This window comes from Macaca mulatta, chromosome 14 (assembly GCF_049350105.2).
Source record: "Macaca mulatta isolate MMU2019108-1 chromosome 14, T2T-MMU8v2.0, whole genome shotgun sequence".
Taxonomy (NCBI): Eukaryota; Metazoa; Chordata; class Mammalia; order Primates; family Cercopithecidae; genus Macaca; species Macaca mulatta.
The window spans coordinates 37,695,339-37,714,003 of NC_133419.1; the positions used below are offsets into that span (position 1 = coordinate 37,695,339).

Below are 18,665 nucleotides of genomic sequence, written 5' to 3' on the forward strand. Positions count from 1 at the left end.
AAGAAAATACAGTACATATATACCATAGAATACTATACAGTCATAAAAGGAATGAAATCACGTCCTTTGCAGCAACATGGATGCAGCTGGAGGCCATTATTCCAAGAGAATTAATGCAGGAACAGAAAACAAAATACCATGTTCTTATTTATAAGCTCAGATTACTGGGGTAAAGATGGACACTCTCAAACAAATGGTCCTGGGTAGCCATTTGGAGGAAGACAAAATTAGATCCATCTCTCACATCATCCGTATTAATAAACTTCAAATAAATTAGGGATCTAAATATTTAAAAATAAAACTGTAAAAGTACTAGAAGAAACTATGGGTAAACTCATTTTTAATCTCAGTGTAGTGATAAGTTTTCTAAGGATGACTCAAAATCCCAAGGCAATAAAAAGTTAAAAAATCAGAGGCAATAAAAAACAAAATTAATAAATTTTACCACTTGAAAATAAAAAATACTTTACATAACAAAAGCACCACAAAGAAAGTAAAAAAGCAACTGACAAAACTGAGAGATTTACAACATATACCACAGACAAAGAGCTAATAGTTTTAACATATGAAAAACTCTTAATAACCGAGATACAAAAGACTGAAAACTCATTTAAAAAAAATAGGAGGACAGGTGTGGTGGGTCATACCTGTAATCCCAGCTCTTTGGGAGGCCAAGGAAGGAGGATCACTTGAGCTCAGGAATTCAAGACCAGCCTGGGAAAAATAATGAGAACCCCATTACTACCAAAATAGCAATAATAATAACAGAACACGGTGGTATGTCCCTGTAGTTCCAGCCACTGGGGAAGCTGAGGCAAAAGGATCACTTGAGCCCAGGAGTTGGAGGCTACCATGAGCCATGATCACACCAGTGCATTCCAGCATGGGCAATAGAGAAACTCTGCCTCAAAAAATAATAATAAATAAAATAAAAAATTAAACTACATTGAAAAAATTTTAAATGGGAAAAGACATGAATGGGCAATTCACAAAAACTAGACATTAAAAATGGCCTTCATATATATGGGAAATGCTGAAATTCATTCATAATTAGAGAAATACAAATTAAAACACACTAAGTATCATTTCTCACCAGACTGGCTAAAGTTTAAAAACTTGACAACACATTCTGTTGGTAATGCTATGAGGAAAAAGTTATTTTTATGGGTTTTATGTACCAATTATGTAAATGGTACAACCCTTCCGGAAATAAATTTGGCAATGTCTAACAAAACTACATATATTTTAACCTTTCAACCCAGCAATCCCACTTCTAGGAATCTACTCCGAAGATACACTTTCAACAACACATTAATACATATATACAAGGGTATTCATTGCAGCTTTGTTTGTAGCTATACAATACTGGAAGCAATCCAAATGCCCATACATAGTAAAGTGGTTGAATAAACTATGATACATCCACACCATGAAATCCTATGCAGTGGTAAAAAAGAATGAAGAAGGTCTCTGTGAACAGGCATGGCATGATTTCCAGGACATACTGTTAAGTGAAAAAAGCAAGGCCCAAAAGAGTATTTCTAGGGCATAAGAAGACAGAAAATACAAAGGTGTCTGTTCTTTTGTGCAAAAGATTTAAAAGAAGGATAAATAGAAGCTAATTAGTGTGGTTACCTAAGGAAGCAAGTGGAAAAAGAGGAGAAAAGAGGTGAATGGAAACAGAGTTTTAGGAATGAGGAGGGAGTCACACTTCTCCAAGTACGTATTTTTGTATAGCTCTGACTCTTAGAACCACAGTTTCACAAACCCTTCACATATCCTCAAAATAAACAAAAACTTAAAATCAACCAGGATGCAAGGAAAGGAGAACCCAGAACCGAGTAGAAACACTAACAAATGAATCTAATCATACTAAAAATGAATAACATAACCACACTGAAATGGATGGGTAAGAAAAAGAACTAACCTAAGTACGGGAGATAGTGTCTTGATAGGCCACTGTGTGGTTAAAAAACATTAATTTTGCTTAACTGATCAGACTCCAACTTAAACAACTGATCAAGATAAACATCAGCAGCAATGAGACATATCAAGATTATTACTCCTGGATAATGATACCTTGAGAAAGATACAAGAGTATTTTTGTAGTGCTCTTGCCAAAAACACACAGCCTCAATCTAATCATGAGAAAACATTCCAAATTGAATGACATTCTACAAATTAACTGACTGGTACTTATTAAAAGTGTGAACATCACAGAAAAAAAAAGGCAAGACTGAGGAACTGTTATAGACTGAAAGAAACTAAGGAGAAATAACAAATAAATGCAATCTGGGATCACTGTTAGCATACTAGTACAGAAAACAGGCATTAATGGAAACATTGATGAAATTCAAATAAGGTCTGCTGTTTAGTTGCCAGTATTGTACTAATGTTAATATCCTGTTCCTGATCATTTTATTATGCTTATGTAAGATGTTAATTTTAAGGAACATGGGGTAAAGAATATAAGGAATTCTGTACTACTTTTACTATTTCACAAGTCTAAAATTGGTTTAAAATTTTAAAAGTATTTTTTTAAAAAGACTTCAATGGGAAGTAGAGAGGGCCATTGGGTCTTACGATGTTGCGAACTCCCAGCAGAGCAGGCATCCCAGTCCTTGAAAGTCTGTGGCCTTTTATGCCTATGTTCATATGACAGCCCTAGAGCTCAGTAATTATTTCAACCTCACTACGAGAGCTGAGGTAATGCTCTTCAACCCTGTGGACTGTGGCCCAAACTAGGGGATTGGTTAATAACTTATGCTATATTCATACACTGAAATGCCAAAGGCCAATTAAAAATAATGTTGTATACTATTTAATAATTCCATATCATGTTTTCCGGAAATTAAATAGGTTAATATAGATAGAGAGACAGATTGAGGGAGAGAAAATTTGGAAAAATATTCTCCAAAATGTTAATAGTAGTTACCACTGATTGGTGATCATGTATCCTTTGCTAAATAAATAAATAAATAAGTTATTTTAAAATTAAGCAAGGAGACTTCTGGTTTTAAAATGGTGGAATAAAAACATCTGTCTCCTTTCTCTTCTCCAAGTCACACTGCAACAAGCAGAAGAAGGAAAACAGAATGCAAGTTCCATCCTTGAGAAAACTAGGAAATGACTGTTCATCTGAACTATGCTCTGTGAGGAAGGGGTTGACTAATGTAGAGTCTACTGAGAAGAGCCCAGTGGGAAGAGCCCATTAAATTGGCCCATGGGGAAGACAAAGCCAGGACCCTGCAGAGCATGTGCTCTCCTAAGAAGTGGGACAGCAACCACCAATTCCTTGCCTAAACAATGGTGTTGGAACATGCAGGCTTAGAGGGGAAACTTCTTTGGTGCTTGTTTGGCACCTTAGAGAAGTAGGGAAGCTGGGACTGAAAGCAGAACCACACAGACATGACATTTCAACAGGAAGCAAGTTATTGGTGAGATGAGGCAGGATAGAGGAAGATCCTGGACTCCAAGCTGGCAGTTTTGGTAAGCAGTGAAAAAATAAAGGCAAAGCGATTCTCTTGCACACCCACTCACACTCACACAACTCTGTTATAAAAAGCTTTATTACCATATCAGTTAAGATGAAGTTCAACTACGTAACAACAAAAAAAAATCCAAAAAACTTTAACATGATTATTTTTTTCTCACTTAAAAGAATTTCAAATGTTCTAAAACTGATTGTGGTGATGGTTGCACAACTCTGTGAACAAACTAAAAACCATTGGATTGTACACTTTCAAGGGGTGAACTGTATATATAAGTTATATCTCAAAAAAGCTATTTTTTGTTTAAAAATTTCCAGGAATAAGACTTGTATAGTGGCTTCATGGTGTCATCAGGAAGCCAGGCTCCTAACTTTCTGCTCTGCTACCCTCTGTACATGGCTTCCATCTTCAAGCACCCCTCATGGTTTTAGATGGCTTCTGGAACTCTGGTCATTAAATCCATATTCTAGGCTGCAGAGATGAGGAAGAAGGTTCTATTCTCCTCTCACATTTAAGGTGCTTACCCAAAAACCAACTCAACACTTTTGCTTTATATATTCTTGGACAAAGATTAGTCACATTGCTATAATCCCCTGCAAGGAAAGTTGAGAATTTTAGGGCTATAACTGAGAACAGTGACAATGAATAGAACCTGGTTTCTACTGTATTAGAAGAAAGGAGAAATGAGTGTTGAAGGATGCAATTAGTAGTTTATGCCACAATCATGAACCATAGAAAATTCTTTATAGCTCAGAACATAACCCTGTCCTATCTCCTGCAAATAGTCAGAAAGAACGTATCTCATTGAAAGATAAGTAGTAATTAAAAAGAAACCAGTATACAAACTATGTAAAGATATTGCAAGAAAAAAAGGAGGAAGGAAACAGAAAAAACAAATGGCAGATGAAGAAGCAACATCTGTTTAAAAAAAAAAATGTTGTCACCAGGCAGATAAAATTGTGATCAAGCATATTGTCATATATTTTAAGAATTTTTAACAATCTTAAAGCAGAGTTACGAGAGCCAGGGAAAAGATGAATAGGCATTACTGAAAATACTATAAGATATACAGAATACGGGGCTAAAAAAGTAAGCGATAGGGATATATATGAAAAAAGATAGAACTAAACAAGCCCATCAAAGTTAAATGAAAATGTGGATAACTGGCATCCTTGGATTATAGGTGTTCAACAACATTCAAAAATAACAAAAAAGAATCAAATGTGCAGTGTGATAAGAAAAACTGATTAACAATAAGTGACACTAAGACATAGCCTAAAAGTTATGAGATTTCAGAGATAAAGGAAAAAACCCTTTAATCATGCAAAAAGACCAAGTCATTAATGTAGGTAATGGAAGTGTAGGTGGGAATCATGTTGACCTCTGATATCTCTACAGCTTTATTTACCTTTAGAAGATAGAGGCACAATGCCTACAAATGTCTTGCAGTCCAGAGAGTTTAACTAGCTAACCAGTCAGAAAATTTTTAAAGTAAAGGACCGGATGGTAAATATTTTCAGCTTTGTGGCTTGTACAATCTCCGTCACAGCTACTCAATTCTGCTGTTGTGCCTAAAAGCAGCTGTGGACAACATATAAATCAATGGGCATGGTTGTGTTCTAATAAAACTTTATAAAAATAGGCAGCTTACTGGACTTGGCCCTTGGGCCGTAATCTGCTGACCCCTGAGCTAAACTATCACTCAAATATAAAGGCAAAACAAAAATATTTTTGAAGTTTGACATCTTCAGGCATGTAATCCACATAATCTAAAGTGTTGAAAGACAAACTTTAATGGACAAAAGATAAATGAAGAAACTGAAGCAAGAATACTGGCAAGAAATAAAAAGCTAAAATATGCTCTACTACCTGGAGAACAGAAAAAGAGGCATACCTTCCGGCTCCTTTGGCAGCAAATGCCTTAGAAGTCCCATGACGTGAAAGGATAATTCAAGAAACCAAGACATCTGTTGGAAGCCATAAAAATTATGATCAGTTCTAAATAAAGAAGGTGATGTCACATTTGCAGAGCCCTTTTAAAAACATCTAGAGATTCACAGGGATATTTAGATTGTTAACCCACAGTGACAGCTAAGTAAGAGGGGCCTCAATTTTCTCAGATGTGAAACACCAGGGTTGAATTAAATCAGAGCAGCCTCAGCCCTGACTGCTCATGAGAATCACCTGAGGCATTTTTTGTTTAAATGTCTATACCTGGGTTCCATCCCAGGCCACTTAAATTAGAATTTCTGGTGATAGGAAAGAGAGTATTTTTTTTTAAAGCTCCCCAAATATTCAGATATGCAGCCAAGGGGGAAAACCACTGAATTAGATGGTTTGTGAGGTAATTATCAACTCAGATATTCTATAAATATATATGTGTATAATGTATAAGGAATTATCCAAAACTTAAAAATTTAGAAATTTATACATAAAAGAGGCAAAACTACTTAGTCAATTTTGGATGCATGTTTCTATTACAGAACTTTAAATTATGGTCCATACTGGACTACGTCACAGGGGCTTCGGAAAAAAAACCCTAAAGTCTTAATGCCATCCTAACGTACATAAACTAGTAATTATTTGTGAATAAAGATAAAAGTAGGTAACTCCTTCTGACAAGGTAATCAATTCCTTACTTTTAAAAGAAAAGTGTCCATGTCAAGTATTTCTAAAATGTCAAATGTTCCTTAATTTTGAAAGTCTAAGGTCCTTGGATGGTGTTTGTTTGCTTTTAAAGAGCATTTCAGTAAGACTGATCTCTAATCTACTTACTGAATTGCTTATTTCCAGAAATCAGTAAACTCAAGAGATTTAAACATGAATAAAAATAAATGAATCTCAATACAGAAATAAAATATTTTCCCAGAGAAGCCAGATAATCAGTAATGATTAGGGTAACAATAGTCCCAGTTTGCCCAGGGCAATCCTGATGTGCACCTGTTATTCCAGAGCAATTATTAATAGTGTTCCCTTTCACTCTTACATTTTTTCTGATGTAGGTAAGAAATTATATGGTAACTCTACCATTGATGCTAACAATAATAAATGAGTTGTATCTCTTCATTAGGGCAGATACAAAGATCCATGCTTGGAAATATATTAACGATGAACAATGAGGCTGGGTGCGGTGGCTCACGCATGTAATCTCAGCACTTTGGGAGGCAGAGGCGGGCAGATCACCTGAGATCGGGAGTTCAAGACCAGCCTGGCCAACATGGCAAAACCTCATCTCTACTAAAAATACAAAAATTAGCCAGGTGTTATGGCATGTGCCTGTAGTCCCAGCTACTTGGGAGGCTGAGGCAGGAGAATCGCTTGAACCTGGGAGGCAGAGGTTGCAGTAAGTCGAGATTGTGCAGCCGCACTCCAGCCTGGGCAACAGAGTGAGACTCTGTCTCAACAACAAAAACAAACAAACAAACAAAAACAATGTATCCTCACAAGTGGGAACCAAATCTTTATCAGCAGTGCATAATTGGTAATCAGTCTTAGTTTGTAGTGTGAGGTGGAGCTAAATCATGTAGTAGAGGCAACAATTAATGTTTTCACAAAGGGATGTCAAGAGATATTTAAAGATAGATGCCAGAAAGCCAATTGGAATTGTTGTTAATGGGACCAGAAGAGTTTGGGTGGGAATCAGAAAGGACTTGCTAAGATGCTGGGAGAAAAGTGGATCCAAAGACCAGGGTCCCAGGGACCAATTCTGATCAGGAATAATAAGGGGAGGGAAAAACCCTAGACAGAAGCCAGGGAGGGTCTGGTATAGAACAATTGTGCCAAGAAACTTCTGGCTGTTTTCTCCAGCTTTTTATTGATCTAATCTTACCACAAGGATGTCACTCAAAGCATTAAATTCCTAGCACTTTTGTAATTTCTACAAAAAAATTTTAAATGAAGCCTATTCTGGCAGATTTTCTTAATTCAGACTTTTAATTAATTCAAACTGCTCAAATATTTTTTTTTTAATTTTTTTTCAAGTCAGTAAGCCTGACTTTCAAAGAAAACAAATCAAATGGTTTTTGAAGATAATTATCCTGGACTAGAGTTATTTGATCTTCTAAGATTTTCATGTGTTAGGTGGAAAATTAAAGTCTGCAGGGAACACAAAGATAAGGTGTCAGATCAGTCACATCAATCCTGCCCAGGGCAATACCGATGTGCATAATCAGTCAATGGAGGGACAGATGTCACTGTCACATCTTCATAACCAAGAAGGAATATGACAGCACTCTAAAAGTGAGTTATAATACTTACTCATTCAACAAATGTTTACTCATCATCTATTATGTACGTGGCAGCATGCTTACCTGGCAAATTATGGGCGTTTATGAAAACGTGAAAAATGAACTGTGACAGCAGTAAATATTTATATACTGGTAATGGAAAGACACCTCATGGCATGCTTGATCTATTCATTCTGAGAATGATTCATTACTTATGGCTCCTAAAGAAGGCATGGACTTAATCACTAAGTTAGTAACCTATGGCCCCTCAAAAGCAGAGAGCAACACGTCAAGCTCTTGGCTTTCCATGTGCTGGGTTCAGATCCTCAAAAGTCTCAGCTTCATTTCTTATCCTAGGGTTTAATAAGCCATCCCCATTCCCTTCCAATAAATTCCTCATTTACTTAATTTTAGTGGATTTTTGTTGCAAATAAAGACCCTAATTAAGACAGATAACAAGGGTGAATTTGATATTCTAATATAAGAAAGTAACAATTAATAGTGTTTCCTTTCACTCTGATGTAGGTAAGAAATTATATGGTAACTCTACCGTTGATGCTAACAATAATAAATGAGTTATTATTAATATTTGGTATAATTCCTGTGAATATGACAACTAAAGAGAATTTCTTCTGGAAAGGAATGGATTAAATATAAAAGGAAGGGGGAAAGCCCAGTGATACATAAGATACAATCTTAATGGGAATTCTTAAACTTGTCACCAGGAGCATAGTGAAGACCATTTGGGTTAAGACAAAGTGAGAGAGAAACAGAGTTAATCATTATAGAAGAATGCTACAGCCTATTTAATCAAATAAAAATTACAGATAATCAATGCCTTTCTAAAATATACTGGAGGCCTGAGTTTTAATAATGACATGTTTATACTCCTAAATTTACTTTAACACTTGAATTTGGACATTCCACCATGAACTTTTTTAAATTTTTAATTTAATTTTAAGTTCCGGGATACATGTGCAGGCCGTGTAGGTTTGTTACATAGGTAAACTTGTGCCATGGTGGTTTACTGCACCTGTGAACTCACCACCTAAGTATTAAGCCATCCATCAACTTTTGAAAAATGTTTCAAGCTATTGTTGGGTGAAATTGGCTGTTCGTTGGCCAAAACAGCTTAGTTTTAACAATGTAGCCACTTTTGACCTCAATACAGTGTTTATGCAATTATGAGTATCTATTATATTTCTGTAGTTATTTTCTAAAATATGAGTGTGGAATAAAAGGGTGAACATATTATGCTACTAATAAAGAATATATTTTCCTAAACTTATTACAATTAAAACCAAGATTGAGGTCATTAGGTATGTCAAAAGTAGCCCATCCCAGCCTGGGCAACATAGTGAGACCCTGTTTCTACAAAAAATAAAAAATTAGCCTGGGGTGGTGGCACATTCCTGTAGTCCCAGTTACTCTGGAAGGTGAGGTAGGAGGATCACTTGAACCCAGGAGGTCAAGGCTGCAGTGAGCTGTGATCACACCACTGCACTCCAGCATAGGTGACAGAGTGAAAGCCTGTCTGAAAACAAAACAAAAATAGCAGAGCCTTTACCATCAGTTGAGGTCATTGGGGTCAAGGTGCCAAATTGAAGCTTGGTTATAAAGGAACAAATTAATATTAAAGAAAATGAATTAAAAAGTAGAACATCATCAACTTTTATCTTTTCTTTCACTCTGTTATCCAGGTTGGAGTGCAGTGGTGCAATCACTGCAGCTTCAACCTCCCAGGCTCAAGCAATCCTCCCACCTCAGCCTCCCAAGTAGCTGAGACTACAGGAATGCACCTCCATGCCCAGTCGCTTTTTTTTGTAGAGATAGGGGCTTACTATGTTAATCAGTCTGGTCTCGAACTCCCGGGCTTAGCCAATCCTCTCATCCCAGCCTCCCAAAGTGCTTGGATTACAGATGTCAACCACTATGTCCCACCAACTTTTGTCTTTTCTAAAAGTTGTAGTATAATTAAGGATTCTTTATTCTTCTGGAAACAGAGTCCTCCATTATAATACCTAAGTCTACTATTCAATATGTGTGGATCTGACTTCCTGCACAGTCTTGGGGACATTCATGTACTAAATATAATGGACTGCTTCTATGACAAAACTGGCACAGAGGTAAGCTATGTGTTCATGGGAAACTCTCACATTTACTAGAAGACTTTGCAGCTCAAAGTAAAGTAGTTAAAAACTGTTTTACTTACCTTACTGACAATATCATCTCTGAAATGATAGCAGATACAGCAAAGAAACTGCTATTTTTGAACCAACTTCTATCTTACAAGGAAGAACTGAATGGTTACCATGCCATCTTGGAATTTGTAATAAGAAAGAAAATATAGGGCAGAGGCTGGCATGTGTTGAAGATGTTAAGAAAGCAGATATCAAGACCTTCAAAGGAAAGGAAGGAGCTATAGCGCAGAGGGTAAAAGCTCAGACTACGGACTCAAGGAAACGTATAGGTTTGAATCCTAGGTGTGAGACTTACTAGTCGTGTGACATAGAGCAAGTTATTTAACCTCTTTAAATCTCAGAGTTTTCTTTTGTAAAGCAAGAACAGCAAAAAGAGCACAAACTGACTAGGAAAATCACTTAACCTCTCTAAGCTTGTTTTCACTTGGAAAAATGAGGAAAGTAATAGTATACACCACGTAGGTTTGTTGGGAGAATTAACTAAGAAAATGCACGTAAAATACCTAGCACCGAGTTTAACAAAAAGCGAGCATTTTTAAAGACCCTCACTCACTCACACACACACACACACACATACACACACACACACACATTACTTACAGTATTTCATGGACTCTAAAATTCTAAGAAAGAAGAAATTCTAGCTCCAATTTAAAATAAATAGAAGGTGAAATAAAGGAGGATACAACTAATAACACCAAGGACTATCATTGCTATTATTATCTTCTAAGAATAGAGTTTTAAAAAGCTAGTGCTTAGAAAGAAATGAAGTTGGTCAGGCACGGTGGCTCACACCTGTAATCCCAGCACCTTGGGAGGCTGAGGCAGGTGTATTGCTGGAGTCTAGGAGTTCGAGACCAGCCTGGGTAATATGGCAAAACTCTGTCTCTATAAATAACACAAAAATTAGCTGGGCTTGGTGATGTGTGCCTGTAGTAGCAGCTACTAGAGAGGCTGAGGTGGAAGGATCGCTTTGAGCCCAAGAGGCCAAGGCTGCAGTAAGCTGAGATCGCACCACTGCACTCCAGCCTGTGTGACAGAGTGAGACCCTGCCTCAAAAGGAAAGAAAGAAAGAGAGTGAGAAAGGAGGGAGACAGGGAGGGAGAGACGGAGAGGGGGAGAGAAAAAGAAAAAAAAAAGATTATATTTCTCAAGACTAAACGATTTCCTCAGCATTCAAATACTTCTTGGGAACATCTATGCAAAATTACCAGATGAAAAGAAGGCGAGGTTGCATAATTTCTATTTGAGGTCTACATTTTCCAGCAAGAATGGTCTTCAACTGGATATGGAAGAAGAAGCCAGGCAGAGTGTATGTATCAACAAGAGTATGTTAACAGAGAGAAAGGGAAGACACAGTTCCTACTTTACATGCATTCAAGTCTCCAGATCTCTACACTAGGTGGTATCTCAAGACTTTTTGCAGGATAATAAATGCAATTGTTTGGAATAAAAAGATTTGTTAGAACAATGAAGATCTGAAATTATTCTGAAAAAGAAGCATATATAAAGATAGAGATATGTTTATTTAAACAAATTGGCCATCTAGATTTTTCATGGATTTTATTGTGCTTTATAAAGCACACATAGTTTACTTTGATGCATTCTTATGTAGAATATTTAATTATTTAAGCCAAATAACATGTTTCTAAAGCCAGTCAACCATTAGTAGTTATCATCCATTACAAAAATTTGTTCCTATTTCTCCACATCCTCTCCAGCACCTGTTGTTTCCTGACTTTTTAATGATCGCCATTCTAACTGGTGTGAGATGGTATCTCATTGTGGTTTTGATTTGCATTTCTCTGATGGCCAGTGATGATGAGCATTTTTTCATGTGTCTGTTGGCTGTATGAATGTCTTCTTTTGAGAAATGTCTGTTCATATCCTTTGCCCACTTTTTGATGGCACAAGTATACATATGTAACAAACCTGCACGTTATGCACATGTACCCTACAACTTAAAGTATAATAATAATAAATAAATTAAAAAAAAATTTGTTCCATCATTCTTAGGACTGACAAGGAGGTCAGTGAAACTAATTCTTAATCATCCAACAAGGTTTTGAGTACTTATTATGTGCCAAGTGAACTGGGAATATAAAAATGATCTCTTTTTTATATGGGGAGGTACCCAACTATGTGAGCAGGTTGGAGTTCAAAACATAGTTTGACATACTAAGCATAGGGGCAAGAAAACTGCTGCAGAAGCAAAAAGATAAATTCTGAGTCAAAAGGTAAAAGAAAAGGAAAGGTTGTAGGGGTAGGGTTGATACAAAAACTAACAAGTTATATGGCACCACAAATCAGAATGGGCCTCCAACAGAGCAGAACAGACTTGGGCTGTAAGTACTCAGTAAAGGAGCACTTATAGGTGCTAGCTGAAAGCTAACTGAAAACTTCAAGTTTTGTGATAGTCTCTCATGGCTGATCCATAAGATTTGCATAAAGATGTAGGAGATGTGGCTGAAAAAGCTATTGAGGATCATTAGTAACTTTGAGTACCAGAATAAGAGTTTGAATTTAATTATATCATGACCACTAAAATAGCTATGATTTATTGAGCACATACTATGTGACATAATCTTTACATGCATTATCTTATTTAATTCTCACCATAACCCTATAAGGAAGGGAAAATTATAACCTCTGCTTTACAAACTGAGGCTTAAAGATGTTTATTCACTGCCCATGTTCATAAAGCTGGTTAAGTGTTGGAATTTAAATTCATAATCCATAGCTCTCTAAATCAAAAACCTGTAGCCCAAATGACAAAGCTATACTCCCTTGACTGTGGAGAAAATTGGGAGCAACGAGAATTTTTAAAGGGGGAGATATAATCAAAACTACATTTCTATAAGACAGAATACAGTGGATATATGGGCAGTGGATTTCCTGGAGAAGTGAAAAATTGAAAATGACAAGACTAGTTAGAAAGTTATTAGTTCAGGTGAGAGACATGAAGACATAAAAATGAGGGCCACAGTAATAGAGAAAAGGGGATAGATAAAGACACTGGAAGGGGAGAATGAAGAAAACTTAATGTGTTAGTTTTCTATGCTGCATAGCAAGCTAATGCAAGTGTAGTCACTTAAAGCAACATACATTTGATATCTCACAGTTTGTGGGTTGAGTTCAGGTGTGACTTAGCTAAGTCTCTGCTCAGGTGTCACAAGGCTGCAGTAAAGATGTCAGGTGGGTTACATCCCTGTCTGAAGGTTTGACTAGGGAAGAATCTGCTTCCAAGCTTAATTGGGTTGTTGGCAGAATTCTTTTTTTTTTTTCTTTGTGGTTATATGACTGACCTCCCCATTTTTCTTGGTACTTACTGGCTGGAAACACCTCTTAGCTCCTAGAGGTCACTCTCATATTCTTACCCCGTGCTCTTTTTTCTGATAACATTACAATTTATTTCTTCAGAACCAGCAAGAGAACATCTGCTCCTCCAAATGTCTGGGCTCAGGAAAGGCTAAATCCCTCTTTTAAAGGGCTGATTAGGTCAGGCCCACCTAGGATAATCCACTTTGATTAAGTCAAAATCCAGTGACTAGGGACCTTAATTACATCTGTGAAATCCCTTTGCCTTTGCCATATAATGTACCCTAATCGCTAGAGTAACATCATCATTTTCACAAGTCCCACCTACGCTTAAAGGGAAGGAATTATTTTTTATTTTTTATTTTTTATTATACTTTAAGTTCTAGGGTACATGTGCATAACGTGCAGGTTTGTTACATACGTATACTTGTGCCATGTTGTTGTGCTGCACCCATCAACTCGTCAGCACCCATCAGGTATAACTATGCAATCCCTCCCTCCTCCCCCCTCCCCATATTAGGCCCCGGTGTGTGATGTTCCCCTTCAAAGGGAAGGAATTATATAGAAAATATTATACCAGGTTGCAGGAATCTTGGGGACCATCTTAGAATTCTGCCTACCACATTTAACAGCTGGTTTGATACAAAGAGAAGAAAAAAATAAGTCAAAGTTTTTAACCTGAGTAATTTAGAGGATGGTGATAATATTAACTGAGATATGACACATAAGAGGAAAAGAGATTTAATGAGAAAGATTATGAATCTTGCTTATGAGTATTCACCTTGCAGTAACAGTGGTACAACCATTTATCCTAAACCAATTTCATCCATTTGTTTCAACAGTACCTAATATTTAATTAAATGGTATGGAGAAGAGGGGTTTCTTACATCTGAAAGTAATTCTATCATAATGTACATAATTATTTTTAAATGTTACAAATGGCCATGAACTTGAGAAACAATTAGCAATCTATTATGTTTTAGATTCATGTCTTCTTCCTTTAATCCAGCAACCAGTCACTGAGATTTTTTTTTAGTTGTTTTGATAAATGCTCCTTTCAAGCTCTGTTATTTCTGAGAAATAGCCAAACATCTTTTTCCTCCAGGAATGTTTATTCTAAAATATACCCAGTAATAGCTGAATGAGTTGTTAGGCAAGTAGATAAGTGAAATACCCAAAATAACCAAGGCAATATTAGGGTTAGGACTAATAAAAATTAGAATAAATAATCTAAACTCTCATTTTAAACTATCTGAATTATCCCATGGCTTTTGGGTTAAGGCAGATCACACATTCCATGGTATGCATGGTAAAATGCAGAATGTTATTATTGCTTGGAAAATTGTAGAAAATAAACATTTACTGGGTGTCTTCCTAATGCCAAGTCTTATGCTAAAACTTTCACATATGCTATGCTATCTCACTGCATTCTAACAACTCTGAAATAGGGATAATATTAGCATCATTGTTTTAATAGATAAGGCAGTTGAGGCTGAGAAGTTAAACATTTTACCCAAGCTAAAATGTAGGAATGGCCAGGTTTCCAACCTAAATATATCTTATTCTTCATACCTTATTATTTCCACTATTATTCTCTCTTCGATTCTCAGATTAGTTGTAACTTCCTCTAAGAAGCCTTCCGTAACCACCCTCTGGGGCTTCCAAGACTATGCTAGATGTACATTCCCACCACCATGTTTTCCCATAGCAACCAATTAGTGTCAAAGTTAAGTGCTCCAGTTCTAGGACTGCACAAACAGGATTCAAATTCCACAGGCCAGGATTCAAATTCCAACTTTACACTTGCTAAGTTTATGAACTTGCAAAATTGACCAAGCCTCAAGCTTCTTCAGTAAAACAGGAATAAAAATAGTACCTGGCTCAAGGGATAGTTGAGAGAATCACCTAAGAAATATACCCCTATTATTGTTATCATTATCACCAGAAGATGTATTCTACTTATTACACTGTGTTGCAATTGCCTGTTTACTTTTCTGTATTCCATACTGGAATGTAAAATCATCCCTGGAACACGGGCTACATGTTGTTAGTTGTGATTTCCCCAGAGCCTAGCACAGTGCCTATCTGGCACACGGCAAGCACTTGAAAACCTCTGCTGAGGGAAGGAATGAAGAAAGGAAGGGAGGGTGGGTCAGAGGAAGATATGACACTTCCCATTAAATGGATGTTCTTGTTTTTCCCTGGCATAATCTCAGCAAAGGTATGAGAATGCATGCAGATGAAAATAAACCATTACTTCCCTTGATTATATTTAAGGATCAGAAACCTTAGAAAGTGGAGTTTGTTATGACATCCTTAATGCCAGGTATAATCTAGAACTCCTAATTGTTCAATGGTCCCTGGAAAAGGACAAAGTCCAGGCAGGCTTTTAGTAAGTGAACATTCTCTCTCTACGAGAAATGAGCATCACCCTTACCCCCATAGCCTGCGAATAAATGCTAAATGTGAATGACTTCCACATAACTTCAAACCACACACAGGACGGTCCCTGCTCCCAGCCAACCACTAACTCCAGGGCTGTTATGAAAAATGCCCAAGGCTCCCATTTTTTTAAATTTAATTTATCTCAGCTACACCTGTTTCCACTTTCTCATCTTCAGCTGGTAGCAGACTAGTGCCTGTTTTTATTCTTCTGGTGGAAACAGTACATTTAGATTTAACTGTATCTTATTTGCACCCATTTGAAGCCCTACATACAGGAAGAACAAAATATCCAAAAAGGTGTATTTAATTCATATAGGGTCAAGCAGTCTGGGCACTCATAGGCCATGACAATAAAAGAGGATTCTTCATATTTTTCACATTTCTTATAATATAGGCAAAGTGACAGGTAAAAACGCAAATTAGGCAGAAGTAACCACAGAAAAGGGAGATGAATATAAAGTCGAAGAGCCCTATTCATTTGTGATGCAAAAATCCATTATGAGGAACAAATCTTCTCTGACAGTCTTGTGGATGCTGCATAATTCAGTGAGCCCAACTGTACTTAGGAAGTGATGGTTAAATATTGAAAATCTGATTGGAAGACGGAGGTGGCTTCCTGCTCTTTCCTGTAATTGCCTTGTCTGATTTTTCTCATGAACAATGTATCACTGGAATTTTTGACTATGATAGAGTGCACCTCCTGAGAGTTCTGCCCTGAAGGCTAGGACTCCAACTCTGCAGGAGGTATCCGATGGAGAACTTCATATATCTCCTCTACACCTGTCATTCCTCTTCCCTTGTCAAGCCCCAGGGTGTTGTGTGGAACTTATGAGCCTCTCCCCAGCCCATCTCCCTTCACCCTACCACCTCATGCACATTACCACAGCCTAATGAGTTGGAGAGGCAGAGCCAGCCCAGGTTTCTTATTACAATAACATTCCATTTTCTTCAAATAAACCCTGCTCAGAACAAAGGCTCCTGGTCACAGCCTTTGTTGTGAATGTTTAATCATAACATTTTGGTGGGACCCAGAATATCATGATGGTTGCTTTCAAGTAATTTGTGATATACATGCTTAGCAGATGATGTAACCGCATATTGCTGCTGTGCTTTTTGCTCCATTGCTTCATGTGGCGTAGTTTTCTATGACCGTATACTCCACAAATGCAAACAGATGTATTTCCCATGACCTTAAGCCCAACAAACAGAGTTGTTTTATGTATTTCCCAGTTCACATTTTTGAGGGCTTCAAAATGCAGTCTCCTAAGGTCTTTCAATACTTGTGCTTTTCACGCTTTTAACCATGTTAAGTATTTCAGGAATGTGATAACACTAATAAGATATCAGAGCAAGAAAAATAACAAAAAGCATGTAGTCTCCAACCCTAAAAAGTTTATTTTAAACATGTTCATTTCCTTTAAGCTTTGCTTTCAATTAACTGACTAAAATGATAGAAAAGAGCTTTGTGAAGTTAAAAATATTAACAAAAAGAACACCCAAGAGAAAAACACCTAGAGTAAGGTGATTTGAAATGCTGATGTGAAAATCTACCAAAGAGAATTCATAAAACATTCTGAGATCACTGAACAACAAAGTGGGATTTAACCTAAAAGAGTTAAAATGGTAAAATCTATTAAAACCATCCCACCTCAAATGTTACAGTTATCTCAGCCATTTCTTGTTTTGTGCTTTTTTATTTTAGAGTTTAAGGAGACAAAAATAATTTTGAATAGCTGGGAGTGTCCCTTATTTGTGCCTGCTAACATAAGCATTTTTCTAATGGATCCTTACCATGTGGTGTAGTGGTTTAATCACACTGGCTTTGAAGTCAGACAGGTGTGAGACTAGAACATTTTTAAAAATTTGTTACAACTAATTTTTTAAAATTATAACTCTTATTTTGAAATAGTTTTAGACTCGAAATTCCATATATAGTACAGAGAATTTCCATGTACCTTTCACCCAGCTTTTCCTAATGATAATATCTTGCATAACCATAGAACGTTGTCAAAAGTAAGAAACTGACATTGGTACATACAATACAATAACAATAACTGTAACACAATAGTACAATACTTTATTTGGATTTCACCAGATTTTGTGTGGACTTCTTTTGGGGGTATGTGTGTGTGTATATAGTTCTATGATTGGTGTAACCACCACCAGTCAGTATACAGAACTGTTTTGTCACCACAAAGAAACTCCCTTGAGTTACACCTTAATGATCATATCCTACCCCCAATCCTAACCCCTGGCAATCATATATCTATGCAGCATTGATTTTGCCACATCAATAATATTATATAAATGTAATCATACAATATGTAACCTTTTGAGACTGGCCTCTTTCACTATGCATAATTCTTTTGAGATCCATCCAAGTTGTTACATGAACCAGTAGTTAATTCCATTTTATTTTTGAGCAGTATTCTGTAGTATAGATGGCCCACACTTTGTTATTCTATTCATCAGTTGTAGGACATATGGGTTGTTTCCAGTTTTGACCGGTACAATATAAAGCTGCTATAAACATTCATGTACAGGTTTTTGTGTGAACATAACTTTTCATTTCTCTAAGATAAACACTGATGAAACAGATTTCTGGGTCCTGTGGTGTGTGTATGTTTATAGGAAACTGCCAAACTATTTTCCAAATTGTTTGGAAATGTTAAATGGCTATGCCATTTAACATTCCTCATCAGCACTTGGTACTATCAGTAATTTTTATTTTGGTTATTGTAATAGGTGTGGTAGCACATATAGCTTTAATTTGCATTTTCCTAGAGGCTAGTGATATTCACTATTTTTTCGTATACCGATTTGCCACCAGGATGTCATCTTTAGAAAAGTGTCTGTTCAAGATTTTGACCATATTCTAATTGCATTGTTTGTTTTCTTACTACTGAATTTAGAGAGTCCTTTATATATTCTGGATATAAGTCCTTTATTAGGTCTGTAATTTGCAAGTATTTTCTCTCAGTCTG

The 18,665-nt window shown here is 36.6% G+C and overlaps 1 long non-coding RNA gene across 1 annotated transcript in view; it reads right to left on the reverse strand.

Annotated features, from left to right (window-relative positions):
* Positions 1–18,665, reverse strand: part of LOC144334556 (uncharacterized) — a 151,448-nt gene that overhangs the window by 68,721 nt on the left and 64,062 nt on the right. Inside the window, exons 5-6 of the long non-coding RNA XR_013404519.1 lie at positions 5,386–5,458; positions 648–714 (exon numbers count right to left, since the gene is read on the reverse strand). This is a non-coding gene — a long non-coding RNA (uncharacterized LOC144334556). The remainder of the gene's footprint in view (positions 1–647; positions 715–5,385; positions 5,459–18,665) is intronic.